Source organism: Rattus norvegicus, chromosome 12 (assembly GCF_036323735.1).
Source record: "Rattus norvegicus strain BN/NHsdMcwi chromosome 12, GRCr8, whole genome shotgun sequence".
Lineage (NCBI taxonomy): Eukaryota > Metazoa > Chordata > Mammalia > Rodentia > Muridae > Rattus > Rattus norvegicus.
Window position 1 is genome coordinate 15,403,630 of NC_086030.1, and position 24,231 is coordinate 15,427,860.

Genomic DNA, 24,231 nt, shown 5'->3' on the forward strand with positions numbered 1-24,231 from the left:
ACTTGGTAATGACTTCTTTTGACTCTAGTAGGTTTTCTTTTGGTACTATTAAAAATACTTACTCTATTTACTTAAATTCCCATATGGAAGAATAACAGTCAAGTCACATACCTTTTAAAAGGAGAAGAGGAAGAAGGAAGAGAAAGCCAGGCTGGGGAAATGTGAATAAGTATTTGGTACACAAGCAGGAGGACCCAAGTTCAGATCCCTAGCCCTCATGTAAAAGCAGGGTGTGGCAGCACGTGCCTCAGCCCCATCACTAGAGGCAGAGACGGGAGTCTCTGGGCCTTGGTGCTCAGATAATCTTCTTGAAAACTCCAGATTCCGTGAGAGACCCTGTCTCCAAAGTGAGGTGGAAAAGCTAGTTTATTAATAAAGACATATGACATTGACCTCTGACCTCCACAGACATGCACACATGTTCACAGGAACCTGAACACACCCCTCCTCCAAAAAAGAAAAAAGCCAATGGTAGATTGTGTTTCCTTCTGTTTCCAGTACTGTGTATGGCTTTGGATATTGGTATTCATGACCTTATGAAACATAAAGTTTATTTAAGACTGTCTCAGTTTGTTTTCTAGTTCTGTGATAAAACACCATGACCAATAGCAACTTGGGAAGGAAAGAATATTTTGCTTACACTTCCATATCAAGTTCATTACCAAAGGCAGTCAGGGCAGAAACTCAAACAAGGCAGGAACCTGGAGGCAGGAGTTGATACAGAGCTGCTTACTGGCTAGCTCGCTCCTCGTGGCTTGCTCAGCTTGATTTTTTATACCACCAAAGACCACAAAGCCCGGAGATGACACCACCTGCAGTGAGCTGGGCCCTCCACATTAATTATCAATGAAGAAAATACCCCAACTAAGTTGGCTAGTGGGCAAGCCTGTGGTGCGTTTTCTTCATTCGAGTTCATTCCTTCCAGATTACTGTAGCCTGCATCAGGTTGACTAGCCAGCCCAGAGACAGCATGGTGGCTCGTGCTTGTAATTCCATCCCCTTGGAAGCTACAGCAGAAGGATCTCCAGGTCAACCTGGGCCATAGAGTAAGGCTTTGTCTCCAAAACACAGAGAAGGACTAGGGCTGGTAAAATGGCTTAGCAGTAAACGTGCTTGCTGCTAGCAGGCTGACAGCCTGAGTTCAATTCCAGGGACCTATTTGGTAGAAGGAGAGAACTGACCCCTTAAAAGTTGCCCTCTGACCTCCACATGTGTCCTGTGGTCTGCACACACATTTGATTAATGTATTAGAAAACCTTTAAATGGAGGACTGCAGGACAGCCTAGGGGTCCACTAACTACTTGGCTAGCACACGGAGCTCTGAGTTCCACCCCAGCACAAAGGCTACAGTATACCTGCCTAAGACCATGGATCATTTCAAACTTTTCATTCAGTGCCTTTTGAATCTGTCGGTAAAGGTGGTGTGGATTTTTAGCTATGGGTAGTTTCTGTTTAGGCAGTCTCACCCGGCGTTCATGTGCTGTATGGATAATTTAGATTGCTTTTCTTAAGTGGAACAAAATGTCCAGCTTACAGTGATTAAAGCAATAGGCATGTTTCTTGTTCCACGTCAGGCCTGCTGAGTCAGTCCTCACCAAGGATTCAGACTCCATGTCTGTCTTCTTGTCTTCATACACATTTCCTCATGCCACCGAGATAACCAACGGTCTGATGAACACATTCATCTCCTCATTGTCTCCAAACACAGGAAGTAGAATGTCTTCCCAAGGTGTGTCCTGGGAAGAACCCTTGCCCAGAAGCTCCAGCACACATCCCTCTGTGCTCCATACCTAACCCAGGTTAGGTCACACTCGTCCACGCCTGGCTGCCAGAAAAGATTCCTTGGTGTGGCCAGCCAAGGACTGCAGAGGAGAAGGAACAGCTGTTAGGACACGGCCTAGGATCAGGCATCTCTGGCATTAATGATCTGGTTTCAGAGGTTTTGGGTGAAGGGCGGGACACTGCACAAATGTTCCCTGTAGACATTTGTGGGGCTTCTGCATTTTGCACGCGTCTCTGCTTGGAGTGGTTTCCCCACCCCCTAATGGGCTGGTGTGCATTTGCCCAGCGTTTGTATACATCAGACCTTGTCACCTGTTCCCGAGGGTTCATTGCACTTCTTTTTCCAGAATGCGGCAGCTGTCCTTCCCCATCCAGCCCTGTTTAGAGGCAAGAACCTAAGCACAAAGGAAGCAGCAGTGGGGACTTTTTGTTTCCTTCACCCACTGCATTTTATTGCTTTGATATCTCCTGACCATGGACTCCAGGGCACTTCTCCTAGGCCTGCTTCCTCTCCACTGCTCAGCAGCTTCTTTCCTTGTGATTTTCTTGTGAGTGGAAATTAAGAGAAACATTTAAAACCTCTTCTGTGTGCAGCACCTACTCTCACATGTATCCTGCAGGCTCTTCTAGTGAGTGTGTTAGACGCTGCCCACTTTTGTCTAGCTGCTTTCCCAGTGAGATATGTAAGACTCTCGCTCTCGTACAATAGCCAATCCTAAATACTTGCTGTGAGCTGGGCCCACGCCCAGCATTTCACACACAGTTACCAAGTGTTCTCACTGTAGGCCTGAATGGAGGTCATGGGTGCCTTCCATCTCACAGTCTCAGATCACTAGTTAGTGGGTAGTCTGAATCTGAGCTCTTGACCTCTGCACTGTCACTGAGGCAAGCGGGAGTAAAAAGAGCCAGCTGGGGAGCCTCCGAAGCCTCAACCATAGGAGCCTTTCCAGAAAGTGGATGAAGCCTGGGATCCAAGTACTCAGAGCCTGAGTTCAGGGTTAGCCTGAGCAACATAGTCACCTTGAATGAAAAGGGAAAGAGGGGGATGGCAGGATGCACTGGCCATCAAGCCTGGGGACCTGAGTGTGCTCCCTGGAACCTACATGGTGGGAAGAGACACCCAGTTCCTGGAGATTGCCTTTTGACCACTGCATGCATACACACCGTGGAAAGTACTACCCGTCACCCAACCTCCCAAATTTTTGTGTAATTTTAAAATTAAAAGAAGAGGACGTTATTAAAGTTGATATTAGTGGCAGAGCAGGCCTGGCCAGTGTATTTAGTGGAGATCAGTTCCACTAAATGGATGGTTTTCTTGAAAATGATGGTTTCCCTCAAATGTGTCTGTTAACAGCGGGAGTCAAGAAGTTAGTGATATGGAAATAACAGATAAATCACATGAACACGGTGTCTTTTACTGTCCACCCAAATTTGGGTCTCATTAAACCCTCACTGAGAATGTGTGGGGAATCCTTCCCTCCTCCCCCTCACCTGAGGTCCTCATTCCATTCATTCCTGGACAGAGTTTTTCTGAGTGATCTGTAGGTGCTGTGTTCCCTCAGGGGTGGTTGCTAGGCTTAAGAACAAGCAGCAGTTACCTCCTTTGCAGGGGGAAGTGATAACCCACCTCCATGGAGACCACTCTCCCTGGACATGGACTTTGTATCCAAACAAGACAAAGCAAGATTCGAGAAGCCTGAGGTCCCTATGGGGGCGGGCAGGTCCCCATGCCCAGGACAGTGAAGCCAGGCTACTCTTTATCCCTCGGACGCAGGCTGCCTGTCAATGGAGAGACCTCCACAGAGGCGGTGGTGTCAGTTTGCTGGGTGCAGCAGAACTTGGGCAACACTTGGCCTTTATGAGTGGGTTGGGCGAGCTTAAAGGAGGTGAAGGCCATGCTGTGTAGGTTGTTTGAAGAGGAAATGAGATAATGTGCCTCCCAGCTTTAAAATATCAAAGACTAGAGAGATGCCTCAGATCCCTTTATTTCACCAACATTTAGGAAATTAGCAAATACTACTAGTGTTCTTCCTAGACACTCTTTTCATTCAGAAAGTAGGTAATATGGGTTTGTAAGAATACGCATTTTTCCACAATGACACTTGTTTTCTCATGAGTCAGTCATTCCATTCTCTCTATTGTGTCTTTGCTTTGTTTCACTTCCCGTTCTTTTTCTTTCCTCCAGTGTTCTTTTGTAGCTGGCACAATTAAAATGTCCATTTCAAAAGTGCTAATTGCTTCACACGGTAATAATACCAGAACAATCACTGTGAAACCAACAGTCATCTTAATATTCAGTGGAGAAAATTGGAATTGTGGAACCTTTAGAAAGGTTTGGCTGAGTTGGGCAGTGGTGGCACACACCTTTAATTCCAGCACTAGGGAGGCCAAGGCAAGTGGATCTCTCTGAGTTCAAGGCCAGCCTAGTCTACAGTGCTACACAGAGAGACCCTATCTTTAAAAGCAAAATAAAACAAAAGTTTGGGTTGGGAATGAAGCTTAGTGGTAGAGCCCTTGCCTAGCATGCTTGAAGTCCTAAGTTCCATCCCCTACACTGCAATAGGGAAAAAAATTGCCAACAGTCTCATATTACCCAGGTATGGTGACATACCTCAATCATTTGGGAGGCTGGAGCAAGAGGACAACAATATCACCATGCATGTGCACACATGTGCACACACCTGAGTACATGGGGAGAGAGAGAGAGATTAAAATAGAAAAGGAAGGAAAAACAATAATCTATCACAAGGCCAGTGGAATTGATAAGGCGTAGCTGACTGCACCAGTTGCCCAGTTCACGTTCAGCAGACTCTGCATATGCAACCACAGGAATGAAAAGGAGCCCAGATTTATTGGCATAATTGAAGGAAGTGGTTGTGATGAAAGGACAAAGATGTTTCTGAGAAAATGATGCCAGCAAGATCCCTTCACATGAAAGGAACTCCTCAAGACATCTTGCAACACCACAACCACAAAGGATAGAACGTTAGAGGCTGTGAAATCTATTCTTGATCTCTGTCCAGGTTACTAGCACAGAGCTGCTAACCTTTGACTCTGGCTCTGGAGGGATACGTCTTTGTGTGCTGAGGAACTGACTGACCGCTGGAGCACCTGAGGCTCAGGTTGGGGCTGTCTGCCAGTGAGTGAGTGAACCAGTCGTGGCTTAGACGCCTCTCTAAGGGCTGGGTTGAGGGGAGCACTAGGTAGGTGACTACACATGGGTTCATGGAGCACAGTGCACAGGGACAGATGGAAGCCTGTTCCCATGCCTCCAGAGTCTCCGTCTTCCTCCCTCTCAACCTACCTCTCTTCTTTCCTCTCTGTTTTTTGTTTTTGTTTGTTTGCTTGCTTGCTTTGTTTTTCAAGACAGTTTCTCTGTATGTACCCCTGGCTGTCTTAGAACTCAATTTGTAAACCAGGCTGCCCTGGCATTTAGAGATCCACACGCCCGTGCCTCCAGAGCAGTAGGATTAAAGGCATGTGCCACTACCACCCAGTCAGGAGTCCTTTCTAATGAACCAGTAATGCTTACCTATTCTGAGGGATTCCCGTAGCCAAACCCATGAAAGACAAGGCGAGAACCCCAGCTTGTAGCTGATGGGTGAGAGTAAGCGATGATCTCTCTTCTGTCAGATGTGAACAGGATCGACCTTGTGAAATTGAGCTCTTAGCCAGTGGGATCTATCACTGTCTTCAGACAGACAGTGTCAGAATTGAATTTGAGCTCACACAGTTGTCATCCAGTGCAGACTGCATTCTGGGTATGTGAGAGCACAGTAACAAAGCACCCTGTGTTTCAGAAATACAGGGAGGAATTTGAGTCTGCGCTTTCCTACCCTGCCCCCCACAGTGGGAATTAAACCCAACCTTGCATATGTCAGGTAAGTCCTCTACCACGGAGCTCCATTCTCCATCTTTTTCCTACATGTCTAAGCAGACCCAGTTAGAAAGGATGTGACAGTCTGTTAAAGCACAGGAAAGATGTTCTGAGCCCATATCTAAAGTTATATGAGAAGCCAGCAACACTGTTAAATTATTCTTGAGAAGTTGTTCTTTTTTGCTCTGAGACAGGGTCACACTATGGAATCCAGGTATGTGCCACCAGACCTGGATTACCCTAAAGCATCTTTGAAAAGAGAAGTCAACTCGTATGCTGGAACTCAGAAGACTGAGGCAGGTTTAAACCCAGCCTGGACAAAGGTCTATAATCCCAGCACTTCGGTGGGTTGTGGGGCTGTGGAAGGGGTAGGAAGATCATACATTCAAGGTCATTTTTAGCTACATAAGGAGTCTTCGGGCCAGCCTAGGCCACATGAAACTTGGTCTCCAAAACAAACAAAACAGACCAATCCTTAATATCATGCAGGTACTTAAAATATGAGTGCTCCTGTCAGAGGTTTGAGATAGGAAAAACTTTTTCTTACCGAGTGTTGGGGCTTAACAGACATTAACAACATGACCTGAACAGCCACAACACTCTAAGGAACGCAGTCCTTTACCACCTTGGTCTTGTTGGGATTAATAGACTGAGAGCTCTGTAGTGCTATAAACAGGGTTTGGCCGGTAACAGTCCAATCCATTGTGTTTAACTGTTAAATAGCTCACAGGGCCAACTTCATGGCCACAGGCTGCCAGGGTGTGACTCGTAGCCACACACATAAAACTTTATGCCATGTCCACAGCTCAGGTTGGCAGCAGGCTGACCTCCAGCACACAGACAGGAAGCCGAGTGTGAGGAGGGGCCAGGCTTGGCTCTAAAGCAAGCAGCACTTATTTTTTTTAGGAAGTACTGAAAAAATTGAAAAAGAAAACAGAAAATTGCCAGGAGAAAATGTTTTGGAGAAATATTTCAAAGAGCTGCTGAATCACTTTTGCTGATCCTTTAAGCAGGGGTGGGGGAAGTTGTTTGCATTATTTATCAAGAAAAACAAACAAAAAACAGCCTTTCTTCTGGGAATTTATAAACATGCTTTGGTTTTTTTGGTGTCTTACCATTATATAAATTTAGGCAGTGTTATTTTGTTCCAATTTAATAATCTGTTTCATTATTTTGAGCTATATATTTAATTTCTTTTTACATTGTGTGTGTGTGTGTGTGTGTGTGTGTGTGTGTGTGTGTGTGTGTGTGTGTGTGTGTATGGCGGTGCTGGTTTGGGAACAGAGGTCACCCTGGGAGAGCCAGGTCTTCTACAAGGTACATTGCAGAGATTGAATGTAGGGTGGCAGGCTTGGTGACAGGCACCTTTACCACTGGGCCATCTTCCCCAGACTTCAGACCAGCTTCTTGAATTGAAAAGAACGTAGATTCTTTCTGTACCCTAAAAATCCACGCACACACCTTCCTCTACCACTTTCTCTTTCATTCTCGACTTTTGAGTCAGTCTCCTGGCGCCTCAGCTACCCTCAAGCTCACAGTCTCAGCGTTCTGACTGCCGGAAGTACAAGCGTGGGCCACTGTGCCAGGTAGTTTTCTCTTACTGATTTCAGATCTTTAAAGGCTGCAGGGAGAACAGAAAAGGGTATGGAGGAGTTTCAGTGGGCGAAATGCTTACTGTGTAAGTATGAGGGCTGAACGTGGACTCCAGCATCTGCACAAAAGCCTTGGAGAAATGTGGAGTGCAGGTAGACAGAAGCGTCTTGGGGCTTACAGGCCAGAAGCTCCTGGTTCAGGGAAAGCTATGACTCAAAACGTGGAACTGGGTGTGGTGGCACACACCTCTAATCCTAGCCCTCCGGAAACAGAAATGGAGCTCCATGAGTTCAAGGCCACCCTGGTCTCCATAGCGAGTTAGTTCCAGGCCAGCCAGGGCTACAATAATAATGTGGAGAATGATAGGGGACACATTCAACATCAACCTCTGGCCTAGACACACACACACACACACACACACACACACACACACACAGGCACGCACAGAAGTGTACTGATTACAGAAGCATGGTTAATACGTTGTCATGATGTAAATAACACAAAAGAATTCAAAGCAGTGAGCAAGGACAGCAGAGCCAAACCAGTTACCTCCAACCCCAGTCACGCGCTCGTTAGTTACAGGTTAGGCTCCTTTCAGGAGATTTCCCACAGAAGATAAGCAACAGTAGGGTGCTCATTGGTTTACCTGACAGTACCAGCCACATGTCAGGCACTGTCCTAGCACTGAATACACATTGGCTCTACAGTTCTGTGACAACTCTATGAGATGTACGTCAGTAACATAATGTCCCTCTCACAGAGGTGGAAGTAGGTAGGTTCAAAGAGTCACTTGCCCAGGTTGCATAGCTCATTGTTAGTAGCCTAGATCTCAGATATGTGGCCTGTTGTACCAATTCAACTTTTTTATACTTGTGATTTTAAAATTACCTTTTTAACTTATTTCATTGGGTCGAGGAGGGGGGAGGGTGAAACATATGTACCATGGCATGTGATTGGAGGCAGAGGGCAGCCTGGAAGAGTCAATTCCCTCCTTCCCATGTGGGTCCAGGTAATCAATTGGGTTGTCGGGCTTGGCAGCAGGTGGCTTTATCACTGTATTAAAACAATGGACACATGCAACTTAAAGGAGGAAGGGTTTCCTGGGGCTCACAGGCCGTGGCAGAGTTTATAGCAGTGGGCGAGTATGGCAGGGGCACTTCGCTCCACATCTTAGTGGACCAGGAAGCAGGGAGCTGAGTCAGACCTTGACAGAACTACACCTTTCCAGACCCACTGCCCGAGACCCATTCTACCGGCGAGGCTCCTTATCCAAAAGGTCCCACAGACTTCAAAACAGCACCCCTCTGTGAACCATGTGTTCAGATGCACACGCCTGTGGGAGATATTTCATGTTTGAATCATGACAGAACCTATAGAGGTGAGGTTATGAAATCTTTATTATTTTAGCTTTTTTCTTTTTTTTTTTTTCTTTTTTTTTCAAAGCTGGGGACCGAACCCAGGGGCCTTGTGCTTGCAAGGCAAGCACTCTACCACTGAGCTAAATCCACAACCCTATTTAGTGCTACCTGATTCCTTGGGCACATCCTACATATGAATCTGAAACAACACCTGTTTTTTATTACCACTTTGCTCATCCTCAGAATCTTTGAATTTGGAAGTGTACAGACAGAGAATTATCCTGTTTCAACCCATTTTTCACAGTTCATTGATCTTTTTTCTCCTAGAAGAAAGTCATGTGTCCAAGCAATTCAAGATAAGGAAAAGAAGGACTGTAGAGATAGCCCCATGGTTAACAACTGGACAAGACCTAAGTTCAGTTCCCAGCACCCAAGTTGAGCAGTTCACGACCACCTACAACTCCAGTTCCAGGGGATCTGATCCCCTCTTTGTACTTGTAAGGCATATGCACATGTGTGTGCATGAGCAAACACAGACACACAAATATTAAATGTCATTCTAATTTTTAAAAAAGGAAGTGGGCTCATGTTAGACTGACTCAGGGCCAAAGCAATGTCCTATCATGGTGGAGGATCAGTGCCAGGGACCCAGGGACTCTGCCTCAGCTGCTGACACTATCCTTGGTGACTAGAGCTTCTTGTTCCCTGTTATGAATGGATGCACATTATAAACTGTTGGCAGCACTGTGTTAGCCAGGGAAATGCAGGTTCTAGCACACAGGAGAGAGACACTTGAGCACTCCAAGGACAGTGGCTCTGCTCAGGAGCATAGGAACAGAAAGGAGCAATGAAGTAAGTGAGGCCCAGCCTGCACCAGACATTTCCCAGCAGGCAGCAGTGCCACAGTAGGGATGGCAGTTCAGGTAGGGAGACCAGAAAGATTCCTTGTTATGTAGGTGGAATACTCTCTGGGTTAGGAAAGGCAAAAACACAGAAAAGATACTAGAAAATGAAAACCAAACCACAAGATAGCCACTTCACATCCAGACAAGCAGCTGTCACTAAAAAAGCCAAGACCCAGCAAGATAAAGTACTTGTTGCAAGCCAGACAACCTGAGTTAGATCCCAAGGACCAATAGATGGAAGGAGAGAACTGATTTGCACAAGCTGTCCTCTGACCTCTACATGTGCGCCCTAGTTTGTGTACATATATACATACATAAAATGATAAGAAAAGTTTAAGGTTTATTTATTTACACAAATTCATGTATACGAATGGCCCGTTTGCATAATAGGGTCTCATTTTAGGTCATTGTAAGCCACCATGTGGTTGCTGGGAATTGAACTCAGGACCTCTGGAAGAGCAGCCAATATTCTTTAACTGCTGAGTCATCTCTCCAGCCCCTAAAATTATTTTAAAAAACAGTCAGTAACAATATTAGCAAAGATGTAGCAGGCCAAGCATGATAGTATGTGTCTTTAATCCCAGCACTTGGGAGGCAGAGGCAGGCTAATCTCTGAGTTTGAGACCAGCCTGGTCTCACACAGTGAGTTCCCATGTCAGCCAGGAAGACCCTCTCTCAAAAAAATGAAATAAAATGCAGAAAAACTGAAGGTTTCACATGTCGTTGGTGGGGATGTAAAATGGGACAGAAAAGAACCTCAGTTCCTTAAATTCTCACAACAGTTCTGCTTCTTAATTGGATATGAGAAATGAAACTCGTAGCACCACGTAATCTTAAACTTGAACATTAATTATAGCTTATAATTAGAAAGTCAATTTATGATCTGTCCCTGTAATGAAGTGTTATTTAGCCCTGAAAAAAATGGAGCACTGATGCATGCCGCCGCATGGTTGAGCCTCTAAAACATGGCAAGTCAAAGAAGCTAAATAAGAGGCCAGATATCACCTGGTTCTATTTATATGACATAGTCAAAAACATTAACAAACACAAAGCAAACTTTGAAGTTTAAACGGGACCAAATGAGGGTTGGTTGCCTAGTGAGCAGTGGGATTCTTTTTGAGTAGGTTTTGTTTTTTGGGGTTTTGTTTGTTTTTTTAAAAAAAAGGTTTTGTGGTTAAAAAAGGCAGTAGTGTGGATTGTACAGCATTGTGAATAGATAGATGAAATGTCACTATTAACACTTAGGGTCACTTTAATGACAGCAACAACAAAAAATAAGTTGGCCTGGAAAACATTTGTGGTTCCTGGAGAGGACCAAAGGTTACTTTCTAGGACCTTAATGATCACCTAGAACTCCAGCTCCAAGAGGATCTGACATCTCTGGCACCACAGGCACCTGCACTCATATGCACATTCCCTCCCTCCCTCCCCCACAAATGTGCGTGTGTGTGTGTGTGTGTGTGTGTGTGTGTGTGTGTGTTGTGTGTGTGTGTGTGTGTGTGTGTGTGTGTGTGTGTGTGTGTGTGTGTGTGTGTGAAAAGAGCTGGCGACTTCTGCTCTCATCTCGGGAATAGCTGTGAGACTGGGTGAAGGCCTAGTGATCTGTCAGCGATAACTACCAGAAAGATGGGACAGAGAAGAGGTAGCAGCAAGAGCCACAGTCTTACTGTCCCTGCTGGGCTCATTGATGAGCTTTTGGTGAGGCAGGGACGTAAGAAGAAGAGTTACAGATGAACTTAGGAATCCTTGATTGGCCAAGTGAGTTGACATGGGTTTTGATTCTCATCTAGGAATCGGTTCTCTTTTGAAACCATGGCCATCTTTTGCAGCAGACTGGGTCTTCACCTACAGCATGATAAAGAGATTATGAAAATATAGGTATACACAGTTTTATTTGGGATTGGCACTGAGTAAAGGGGTAGCAAGAGCTACTGGATTTCGTGGGAAAAGATCATCTCACCTACATGAGGGTGGCAGAGAAGCTGCAAGTTTGAGGATGGGCTACAGGGGAGGTGGGAGAAGCTGTGCCTTCTCTTAGGAGCTGAGGCTGTCTTCACTTACCTGGGCTTTGGAGCTTGTGGAGAGGATCAAGGGCAATAATGTGCAAAAGGAAAATGGCCCCTTGTTTCCTGGTGTGTTGGTGTGTGCCATTTCAAGTCAAGGAGTTAGCAGTGTTGGCGCTAAAGGGTTGGGAGTTATAGACACTGAGTCATACTTTAGGAGCATGGGTGCAGAAGTGCAGTCCTAATTACCAGGTGAGCAAGGAAGCACCCCGAATGACAGGCATTTACAGCCATGACCTCACAGGCCGTCAGTCCATCCCTGTGACTCTGCAGGGGCCCGGGGCTGATGCCTCACGCAGGCACAGCTTCCGCCTCTGTCCTGATAGGGTTTGTGGCACACTGTCATTCATTGATTCATTTACTCATTTTCTCTCCTTCACACTGTCATTCATTGATTCATTTACTTATTTTCTCTCCCTCACACTGTCATTCATTGATTGATTTACTCATTTTCTCTCCCTCTTTCCACTCTCTGTCCTCACTCTACTCTGTTGTTTTTCAATGTCTTTTTTAAAAATTGCACACGTGTGCACATGTGCACACACCTGCACTGGATATGGTAATGGCGCATGCCTTTAATCCCAGCACGAGAGAGGCAGAGCAAGATGGATCTCTGAGTTCAAGGCCAGTCTGGTCTACAGAGTGGGTTCTAGGACAGCCAGGGCTACCTGGGGGGTGGAGGGGAATGACCTGCCTTTAAAAAACTAAAGCATCAACAACAAACCCAGGTGGTGGATGGATGGATGGTTGGATGGATGGATGGATGGATGGATGGATAGGTAGGATCCTGTGTAGTCCAAAATGACTTCAAACTCTATGTAGCTGAGAGTGACCTTGAACTTTTGATCCTCCCCCTACCTCCTGAGAGCTGGAATTACTAGTGCACGCCACCATAGCTAGGTAATGCGGTGCCGGCGATGGAGTGTGGAACCTCTATATGCTAGGTAATACTCTATATGCTAGGTAATACTCTATATGCTAGGTAATACTCTATATGCTAGGTAATACTCTACCAGCTGAACTACATTCCCAGCCTCTGCCTAGGTTATTTGAGCCAGGGTCTTTCTATGTAGCCCAGGCTGGCCTCAGACTTACTATGAAGCTGAGGATGGCCTGGAACTCCTGATCCTTCTGCCCTAACTTCCCAATGCAAAGATTGGTTTATGTGCTGCTGGAGGTTTGGTTTAGGACCCCACATGTGCCAAGCATCATTCCATCAACTAAGCTCTGTCCCCAGGGCTTCTCTAAGTTTCTGAGCCAGGGTCTTGCTAGCCATGTAGCTCAAAGTAACCTCAAACCAAAAACCATCCTGCCTCACCGTCTCCTGAGTTCAGCCTGAACCGTCATGCATCTCTTCTTTTACTGTATCTAATTAAATATTGTAATTTTATTTCTCTTTTATTCTGTACTCAATCCAGCTTAATTTCCCATTCATATTAGTGCTGTATAATTTACAAGTCCTCTGGGATGGTGAAAAACGATATACTTTGATTTTGTAATGAAAATTAAAACCTACATTCTAAAAAGAAACTTATATCTTGACTGAAAAATGAACCTAATAAACATCAAATTTAGTTTTTCTCTTTATTATCTTAAATTGTCTATTTTTACATAATTAAGCCCTTGGGTATTAATTATTTTGGCCAGCCACTGCCCCCTCCCCTTTTCGAGATAAGGTCGTATGTGTTTAGACTGTCTTCAAACTTCAAGGATGACCTTGAACTTCTGATTCTCCTGCTTCCACTTCCTCCCAAGTGTTTGGATTACTGACGTGTGCCCCTATGCCCTGTGTAATTCTGGGAGCCTGGGGACCACGCCTAGAGTTTTAGGCTTGCTAGGCCTGTAACTCTACCATCTAAGCCACATCCCAGGGCTTCCCACTCTTGAATGGGAGCGAAGAGCCATCTTGACTCTTTCTAAAACTTACTTTTAAACTTTCAGGAATTAAGTTTTTGATGCTGTTGCTCAAACCCAGGGCCTCACACCTATACTGGAGTGACAAACAATTTGTTACTTGTTTTTCCTTTGGCCATTACTCGGGATTGAACAGGAGCTCATACATGCTGGTCAAGTGCTCTGCTACGGAGCTAGATTCCCCATTGGTGATAGTCATTACTTTTGATGGCTGTCTATATTTCTCTATAAATTTTCATCTCTTGAGCTGGGTACTGGAGAAGAAGAGAAGCACTGTGGTCCTAAGGAGGTTTGGGACTTCTTGGCTCTCAGAGAAAGCTGAGCAGAGGAAAATTAATTACTGAGTATTCCAAAAAGCCACAGGAAACCCAAATCCCAGTAGTTAAGTGATAATGGAAGTGGTTTTCTTCCCTATTTAGCTTTTATTTTGACCGTTGTTTAGATTTCTTTATTTGTCTTTATGTGTATGAATGTTTTGCCCACATACACACATGTATTGTGCCATGTGCCTGTTGGATCCCCTGGAGCTGGGGTTATGGATAGTTGTGAATTCTGAGAATCAAACCTGGGTCCTCTGAGAAGAATGAGCAGTGCCCTTAACCCCTGAGTAATCTTTCCAGCCCCTCCTTTCCTATTTAAATGAGCATCTGTTATCTAGAAGCCTTGTTCTGGCTTAGAAGATAAATGAATACAATAAAAGGTCCCCCCCTCGGGGACTTTCCAGTGGAGAATGGACACTGGGTGTTACACGTCAGGTGACGGATGAGGTGGTGGAGGGAAGGACGGAGTGCAATTGCTTTTGCAGGCAGTAGGCACGTACCATGGCTCTATTGTGGGGCAGATGTCTGACACAACCATTCCAGTGGAAACCAGCAAGTCTAAAGGTCCTGGGGCTCTAGTAGGCATAGGTCTCTGTCCCTGGGGAAGCAAGGGAAGTGAGAGGGGTGAGCACTTTAGATGAAGAAGGTAAGAACATGGCCAGGACATGGGGGCTGTGGGCCAGGGAAGAACTGAGTTGGTGGTGTGGGCTCTGAGGTGGTGAACCTGGGAGTGGAATGGTTAGACAGATCTGTAAAGGCTTTTCCTGGCTTCAGAATGAAGAATAAATGGTGAAGTTAGGAGCAGAGAAGCGTGATTCAAGACCGGTATGCCAGTCCAGGGTGCGGCAGGATGGTGGGTGGGGGTGGAGGAGGAGACACTTGTTTGCTGGTCCACAGAGCAGCACGTGAAGAGAAGGACTGGGTGCCTGTCACACTGGCTGGAGATGTTGAGCCTTCCTCTGGAAACTCTAGTTTGGAGATCATTGTGGACAGGCCCTGTCTCACCAGCCCAACAACAAGGATACTAACTAAGCTAGTTTCTGGGTCCTCCCTGGATCTTAAATGTGGCCATTCCTGAGGGCCATGATGTGTCACCGCCATTTCTTTTACGGTCTTCTCATTTGATTGTCACTAGGTTCGGGAGGGGTTTCTGTCAAGTCTCACAGACTCAGCCTGTATAGAGGACAAGCTATGTATGCTTCTTATCCAAGCCCAGGAGCCTGGTCCTCTCTGGGGCCTCTCTCCTGTGAGACTGTAGAGCGCTCGTGTGTGTGTGAGCCAGCCTTAGAAGGGCAATTAGCTCTATCTCCATGTAGTCCACTCACTCCCTGAAGTAGCATCAAGGACTTACCCGATCCTTAGGCTACGTGTGCCTCTGTGGTACTGCCCAGCCTTTCACAATTCTGTGTTTAGACTAGAATTCCAGTGTTCTGTGTTTTTTAAAGTTTTATTACATTATGTTTTTGTGCATGTCTCTGTACACATATATGTGCCATGGCATACATGTGGAAATCAGTGGTACACATCACCATGCTTGGTGCCTGTGTCCACTGAGCCATCTCATGACCTCACCAACCCTGAGTGTTCTGGTACTGATGTGACTTTTGCCTCCCTCATCCGAGCATCTCTTCAGCCTTGTGTACTGCATTAGTTACTTGTACATCAAACTGATGGATTCCTAAAACAATGTAAAAGGAAGGGATTACTGGCGTGGGCTCCTGTTTTCAGAAGTGATGGAGGATAGTCAGTCATGAAGGAGAAGGTGTAAGAGAGGAGTAGGCACATCATGGCAGCCAGGAAGCAGAAAAAGGGGAGAGAAAACAGCCAGGCTGGATGGACTCCTCAGACTCAGTCCAGGTGCAAGGCCTACTTGCACACGCCTGGGCCCACTTCTTACTTATCCCTGCCTCCCAATAATGCCATCATATGAATCCATCGAGGGATCAGTCTGTTGAGTAAGTCAGAGCCTTCCTGATTTAATACTCTCTGGAACTGCCCTTCCAGACACCCTGAGATGAGCTTTCGGTCCAGTCAAGTTGACAGTGAAGATGAACAGTCCCTGGTACCCAGTAAAGCAAACCTGACCCCTCCCCATGAACTCTCCACTCAGACTCAAACCAAGGACACCTAGAAGCTGGGATCCCAAGCTCAGGGTCAGACATGGGTCTTATTCTCAGTAGAGTCCTTGTGTAATGTTAAGAAAATCTTCCATCCTCTCAAAAGCTCGGTTAGATCCTCAGGGGCTAGAGAAATGGCTAAGCAGTTCAGAGTACTTCTACTCTTCTAAAGGACCCAAGTGCTGTTCTAAGCATTCAAATTGTCCATCTGTAATTCCTGCTCAAGAGGGTCTGACACCACCGTCTTACCACACACACATGCGCACCCACCACACACATGCACACTGACACATAAAATAACAACAAAAACAGAAGTATGTACAATTCCAGATGAACCATTAAGTCTTGAATGAAAATGTGTACAATTAATTGATTGCATTATTAGAAAGGAGCCATTGGGGGGCTGGAAAGATGGCTCAGCGGTTAAGAGCACCGACTGTTCTTCCTGAGGTCCTGAGTTCAAATCCCAGCAACCACATGGTGGCTCACAACCATCTGTAATGGGACCTGATGCCCTCTTCTGGTGTGTCTGAAGACAGCTACAGTGTACTCATACAATAAAATAAAATCTTAAAAAAATAAATTTAAAAAAAAAAAAGAAAGGAGCCATTGTCACCTCATTCATGATGGTTGATGGCACACCTGTTTTCATTGGTGTCAATATCACAGTAGATGTATTTCAGTAAATGAGAAAAATGGATCATTAATGTTCAATTCACCTCACTTAAAGTTATTTGTAGAACACACTAATCTTTTCATGTTGTATTTTACATTAAGCTGTAAAGAAACCAATTGCTTATCATACTTATCATTTCATATGAGAACAAAATTGATAAATTTCTTCTATGTGATATACACTTGATACATTTTAATAAATTCAAGCATTCTTTTGAGCCAGCAAGATGGCTCAATGGGTAAAGGCATTTTCCATGCGAGCCTGGTGACCTGAGTTTTATCCTCAAGAACCCACATAAAGGTGGATGGAAAGAACTGACTCCCAAAATTATCCTCTGACCTCCATTCATGGCAAGCATATCTACATATCATGCACATACAATAATAATAATAATAATAACAACTACTACTACTACTACTACTACTACTGTTTTAGCTGAAATTAAAAATAGTACATTAAACTAGAGGTATTCAGCTGGCAAGGTGTCTCTGTGGAGTTGAGTTTGGATCCCCAGAACCCATGTAGACTGGATATGGTAGTGCTGGGTAGAGGCAGAAACAAGAGTCCCTGGAAGCTTCAGAGCCAGCTAGTCTGGCGTATGCAGAAAGTAGAAAGAGCAGACTCTCAGTAAAAAAGTTGAGGCTCGGGGCTGGAGAGATGGCTCAATGGTTAAGAGCACTGATTGCTCTTGCCAAGGTCCTAAGTTCAAATCCCAGCACTCACATTGGTGACTCACGACCATCTGTAATGAGATCTGATGCCCTTTTCTGGTGTGTCTGCAGACAGCTACAGTGTACTTACAAGCATACAATAAATAAATAAATCTTTAGAAAAAAAGTTGAGGCTTGATACTTGAGGTCGTCTCTGGTCTCCACATGTACATGCTTGCATTCACATGAACACATACATACATAGACACATCATACATCCACAAAACCACTTTCAATAAGATGTCACCTTAAGTGTGGTCACAGTGTGTGTTTAGCTTGCCGTAATTGTGACAGCAGGAAGGCTAGTTGGCTTAATTGTTAATCAAGAGTCAGGTATGAAATAACAGTCAGTTTGCTTTCAGAATCAGTTTATCAGGCCAGTGACAGAAATGCCCCCTAAAACCTGTATCTCTCCTGGTTTAAAACTGGTCCCTGATTTTGTCAGTGAGGCACACACTAGATCCCTAAAATTCCATTCTGTAGACCTGGTGTCCTATTGCTGTCATGTTCCAAACCTCACTGACTCTTGATTTTAAAATACGTCTCCGGGCTGGAGAGACGGCTCAGCGGTTAAGAGCACTGACTGCTCTTCCAGAGGTCCTGAGTTCAAATCCCAGCAACCACATGGTGGCTCACAACCATCTGTAATGAGATCTGATACCTTCTTCTGGTGTGTCTGAAGACAGCTACAGTGTACTCATATAATAAATAAATCTTTAAAAAAATAAAAATAGGGGTTGGGGATTTAGCTCAGTGGTAGAGCGCTTGCTTAGGAAGCGCAAGGCCCTGGGTTCGGTCCCCAGCTCCAAAAAAAAAGAACCTAAATAAATAAATAAATAAATAAATAAATAAATAAATAAATAAATAAAAATAAAATACGTCTCCATCCACCTTTATGTAGGTTCTTGGGGATCAAACACAAATACAATAACAGAATTGTTTTGTCTGTCTTCCCTTTGAGCCTGTTTTTTAGTGCTTCAGCCTTTCAGAATGTGTAGATTTTGAATTGTGTCCACATACCCTCTTTCCCTCCACCCAGGCTCCTCACTTCAAACATCCTGCTTTGTGAAACTGCTGAGGGTAATCTATTGGTAATCTATCAGTCTACATTAGGGCTCATTCTGCATCCTGTTAATTTGGCAAGTGTGTGATATCATTCTGTCACTACCCACAAGCCCCTGGCACTGATCTTTTCACTGTCTCTAAAGTTCTTCCTTTCCTAGAGTGTCATGCAGTTGGGAATCATAGAATATACTTAGGTTTTGTGGTCCTCGTTCCTTCCCGGAACAACGCACATTTAAGGTTATCCGTGTCCGGTGTTTCCCCATATGATGAGTGACTGATTCAATCCTGACCTTCCACCTTGCCCTATCACCAGGAAGTGCCATTGTGCCATGCACCACGAGCCCAGCAAAAGACCACAAGTGAAAACTCAAAGTACAGTTTCTGTTGAAACACATTGCATGTTTCTTTCTCACGGTTAAAATCCAGAAGACGGTGGGTGTGGTGACTCACACCTTTACTCCCAGCACTTGGGAGACAGAAGCGGGCAGAGCTCTGTTCAAGGCCAACCCAGTCTTCAAAGCAAGTTCCAGAACACCCAGGGTAGCAGTTGTTACACAGAGAAACACGGAACAAACAAACCGACAGAAGACAGAGACCATTTCTGTCGAGTAACAGGGGTTTAACAGTTTCTCCTTTCCAACTTGGAGGTAGTGTTATATCAGCCTCATTGACCACAAGCTAGAGCCACTCGGTACAGTTTCTGATAGCATCGTGCAGTCATTTATCATTCAACTAGTGGGGCGCGCACGGGGGGGGGGGGGGGCGTTGTCAATTTGAGATAGGGTTTTGTTTTTGTTTTTTTAGAAAAATAAAAAAAAATTTTACTAAAAATTAAGATTTACCGAAGTTTCCAGACAAGCTTTTTCTTCGTCTTTGGAGGTGGGAGGCAGAGAATCTACCCTTGACAGCAAAGTCACAATGTTATTAGTGAGGGCTCTGGTGTTTATTTAAGGTTCCCATTTTGGTTCAGTCAAGCTTGTCCATCTACAGTGTCTAAAGTCAGACTCGGCTAGAGAGCATACGCTAAAACCTGGTTAGCTGTACTTAACCACCGCAATTAGATCCCGTAGAACGGGAGAGGGGAAAGGAGGCCATAAATTAACATAAAACCCTAGAAAATAAAATGAGAGCACCCGCGCCCCTGGCAGCCAGCCTGACAACTACCTTCATTCACAGTGCCTGTACTTAGACCCTGATGGGGAAAGGGGTGGAAGCAGACAGTCCTGCTTCTCAGCACCTCTCAGCAACCCGGGCGATGCTTCCACTATGTCCGTACTTTAGTGAATCAGGACAAGGCCGGTTTGCTGATGTGCGTGTGATCAGCAAAGAGGAAGAGCCTAGACCATGCTCTCACTGTTTCCAGGGCTTGCTTGCTCTTTCACTGCTGGGCTCCCTCACTTGCCAGTGGCTCTTCTGACTTAGGAGCACTTAACAACGCCTGGGTTAGTAGCAGAGCTGTGTGAATCTGCAGTGCGGGGATCACTTATCTTTCAACAGATCTAAACGTGTTCTTCCCAGCTTGTCTGCGTTAGGATGATAAATTTTGGTCATGACACGTACTTTAGGTGCTGCCTTTGGGTATTCTTCTGGAAGGAATAGTTCAGGTTTAAAAGTCCCTACCTCAAAGGGGGAATCCTGGGGGCCAGCAATGACCACATGAAAATAACAGGCACTGCTCTCATCTGGTTCTGCTTAAATGCCAGGAACTGGTTCTGCTAGCAAATGTTGAGTTTCCTTGATGATCCTGCAGGGTAGCCGGCCATCTTGTCAGATCCTGAGTTTGGCCTCTGCTCTTGTCCCCTCTGGCTCTGCTTGCCTCACACACAGGCCAGCCGGGCAACATATGAGGCCCTATCTCAATAAAAACACACTCAAACTCTCAACTGTGCATGCGTGCGTACACACAGACACACACAGACACACACACACACACACACACACACACACACACATTCTTTCTCCCTCTACTCCCTATGTGTGTGTTTCTTGTGTATTTAGAGAATAATTTCACCAGATAAGTAAATTAGGTCAGCGAGTCTTGGAACTCTTAGATATTTCACTGCCTTGGGTATTTTGTAGTTTGGGAAGCCTTGGCTGGCCTGCCATTTACTTCATAGCCCAGCTAGCTTTGTGCGGCAGTCCTACTTCAAGTGTTTTGAGTACTGGGATTACTGCCCGCCGTGCTGCCATGCTGCTTAGCCCTTTTCCCTCTTTTGTGTGGTGCTGGGGAGGGAGAACAGGTTGTACCACATAGCTTAAGCTATACAGAATTTGCAGTCCTCTTGCCTCTACCCCCTGAATGCTGAGATCTCAGGCTTGCACCGCCACGGCCCACTTCATACTCTCTCATGTGGTTTATGAGGGGAAGTGTGATGTAATTCTTATCCGGTTCCTCTCCAGCCTTGGCGTTTCCCACCCAATGACTTCTTCAAGAGCGACTGTTTATCTTTGGTATTTTGCAGTTTGTGTATGAGGTACTGAAGTATCGGTATTTCCATATCTAGTCTGTGTTCACTGAGCTTCCCGGGTCTGTGAGTGACTATCTACCGGATTGGAACACAGTCTCCAACACTTGCTCCTTTCTCTCCCTAGTTTCCCTTTATGGATGCTGCTCACAGTTCTTGGATGTTTTGTTCCTTTTTCCAGTTCTTCTCTTTGCATGTCTGTTTCTGAGATTGTAGTAGCATCTCTTTCCTCAGCTCTATCCAGTCTCTTGAAAAGCCAGAGCGTCAGAGGGGGCACCCATTTCTGTCATCTTTGATTATTCTTTGAGTTGAGTCCAAGTGCATTACTCATCTGTTCTTACATGGCTTTCGGTTTTCCCTGGAGGATCCTTGCATAGTAATCATAGCTGGGTTTCTTTGGTTGTTTTGTTTTGCTGAGACAAGGTTTCTCTGTGTAGCTCTGGCTGTCCTGGAACTCACTCTGTAGACCAAGCTGGCCTTGAACATCTGCTTCCCAAGTGCTAGGATTAAAGGCAGGTGCCACCTAGATGTTTCAAGTTCTCAGTCTTTTCGTTTTGGGCTATGACAGACTCTTACTGTGTTGGTCAGGCTGTCTTCAAAGTGGCAGCCCTTTGGTCTCACCCTGAATATTAAGATTATTGGTATGCATTATTACATCCAGCTAAATTATCAGTTTTGCATTTTCAAAATCTCTACCATATCCAAGTCTGGGTCTGATATTTGCCTTGTCTCTCTTCAGATCTTTTTTTCTTAGTGTGTCTAATTTGTTGATGAAAATTGAATATAATATACCAGGTAAGAGGAAGATAGTCCTTTGGTGTAAATTCTTTTTTTTAGTCTGGCTAGGAGTTGGGATATATTTAAGGTTGGGTGTAGCTATTATAACTGTGACAGAGGCTTTTTTTTCCTCCTCGGTTGTCATTCCTCTCTACAGAGGCTGGCAGCTGTAACCCAGGTCCTTTCCTGGCTCTCTGCTGACCGCTTGTGTAATAAAGTTTTGGGAAAGGAAAGCTTCCTTCATCTTCAGCAGGAATCTCTGATTGTTTGTGGATGTTTCAGACAACCCTGAACCTGACCTTTGGGAGAGATTCTTCGCCTTTCTTTGCCCTTTATGTGAAAGCTTGAGAGGACCTGAGATTAATTGCCATTCCTAGGTCAGATAAGGCCTCATTGCTGCAGCTTGCCCTTGAAGGCCTCGGGATTCTGGGCCTATTTCACAATAGCAGCCGATCTCTGTTGTTGGAAGCCTGGAGGGCATTTTTTCTATCTTTACAGAAAGCAACCATTGGAACTGTGAAAGGTAAACTCTGGTAAGTAATGGGGACTCCTTAACAATGCTAAGTAATATTCTAAGTGTGCTTGGTGCTGAGAAGCCTGGCTGGGACCATCATATCTTTCTGCAAAAGCTTTGACCATGCCTGAGGCTTCCGCTTCGAGCTCTCTGTGGGGAATGAGAGTCACCATACTCTTTCCTCTCCAGCCTCCATCTTCTTCCCAATGATGCGCTCCACTACTGAGATCAGCAGCAGCTCTGAGAGGCTGACGTGCACAGCCTCTGCCTTTGGGCAGGTTTACTCTAGACTCACACAAAGTTAAGTTGCTTTTGTTCTGTTTTGAGTTTGTTTGTTCGTTAGGTTGTTTTTGTTGTTGTTGTTGAGAAAGCGTCTCTCTCTATATCTCTGGCTGTCCTAGAACTTATTACAGAGACCAGGCTGCACTTGAACTCGGAGTTCTTCCTGTCTCTGCCTTCCGAGTGCTGGGAGTAAAGGCATGCACTACCAACTCCCAGCTATGAAAAAATTAGTTTTAATTGTCCAGTGTCTAAAAGAGACACCTCCAAGAAGAGTATCTAGGTTTATAGTTATAATCTTTTTTTTCCAGTTTTTTGAGACACAATCCTATTTTGCACCAAACTCAAAACTCCTGTCTCAGCCTCCAGAATTCTGAGATTAAGGTGTGGGCAATCACTCCCCACTCTGACTGGACCCTTTTAAAAGGAATTTTTAAATTATTATTTTAAATTATATGTATGTGCTTTGAGGTGAGAGTAGGTACCCACAGAAGTCAGAGACCTCAGAATCCCATGGAGCTGGAGTTACAGGAGGTTATGGGTGGAGGGACCTGAACTCGGGTCCTCTGCAAGAGCGGTAATTAACCTAATTAACCCTCGAGCCATCTCTCCAACCTGTAGCTGCAACTTGTGTTTGACTCAGAGAACTATTCACCTTCAGGTCTTTGGCTATGCTGATCACTTCCTAAGGAGAAGGTTACCAGAGATCTTACTTTTTTTATTTATTTTTTTCTTTTTTTCGGAGCTGGGGGCCCAACCCAGGGCCTTGTGCTTGCTAGGCAAGCGCTCTACCACTGAGCTAAATCCCCAACCCCCTAGAGATCTTACTTTAAGTACAGCATAGGTGTCAACTCACCACAGTACACCTCTTTATCCCTCCATTTTCTCCAGCAGCCAGCACTGGACTCCCCAGGGCTGGGATGAAATAATCTGCATCGTTTTCCCCCTTCCTCCTCCTCCTCTTCCTCCTCTTTGACCTTCTCCAAAACTAAACAGGTAAATAAGGGGTCAGTAAGATGGCCCAGTAGGTAAAGGCCTGTACTGCTGACCTAAGTTTAATCTCCAAAACCCACATAGTCAAAGGAGAGAACAAACTCCAACCAAGTCGCCTTCTGACCTCCACATGTGCATGTGCGTGCACACACACACCAAGAAAATAAGTGTAAAGTTTTTTTTTCTTTTTCTTCTTTTTCTTTCTTTTTTTTTTTTTTTTCCTTCGGAGCTGGGGACCGAACCCAGGGCCTTGCGCTTGCTAGGCAAGCGCTCTACCACTGAGCTAAATCCCCAACCCCCCCAAGTGTAAAGTTTTAAGTCTAAGCAGGTGTGTTTCATTCAGCAAGAGTAGGTACTGTAAACCTGTTTTACACATCCTAAGTGGAGGTGGAGTCTGGACCAGGACCTTGAGGGATTTTAGGTGCCAGATCTTTGTCCTCACTAGAATACTATCCAAGCCATTCTGTATCTGGTGAGTATCAAACGTGAGCACACTGGTCACTTTCCTCTCATCTTTGCTGTAAAGGCACTGTCTGCTCTCTAGTTCATTTTGGATTTTTAAAACCATATCTGTTAACAAGAACCTTCGAGGAAAACGTCCAGGCTATGCAGTAGCTTCTTCCTCATCCTAACTGTACATCTCTCAGTGATTTTCCCTCCAACCACTCTTTCACAGGATGGTGGCAAAATGGTGATTTCCCAGGACTGGCAGCCTCCCCTCACTTACTAATTGGCACTTACATTTTCCTTTGAGCAGGAGCATCCGTTGCCCCCCAACACGATGTGCTGTGGTCTCCTAGATCCCTAGATCCTTTGATGACCT

At 45.1% G+C, this 24,231-nt stretch overlaps 1 protein-coding gene and 1 pseudogene across 5 annotated transcripts in view; one reads left to right on the plus strand and one right to left on the minus strand.

Annotated features, from left to right (window-relative positions):
- The window catches only part of Baiap2l1 (BAR/IMD domain containing adaptor protein 2 like 1), an 89,513-nt gene that overhangs the window by 39,540 nt on the left and 25,742 nt on the right, over positions 1–24,231 (plus strand). Inside the window, exon 1 of one of the 5 annotated variants that reach the window (XM_039089346.2) lies at positions 21,183–22,155. The exons of the other annotated variants lie outside the window; for them this stretch is intronic. The gene's annotated coding sequence lies outside the window, so the exon portion shown is untranslated. Of the gene's footprint in view, positions 1–21,182; positions 22,156–24,231 lie in introns of those variants that run through there. 5 annotated transcript variants of the gene reach the window in all.
- Ube2n-ps5 (ubiquitin-conjugating enzyme E2N, pseudogene 5) lies at positions 19,135–24,171 on the minus strand (annotated as a pseudogene).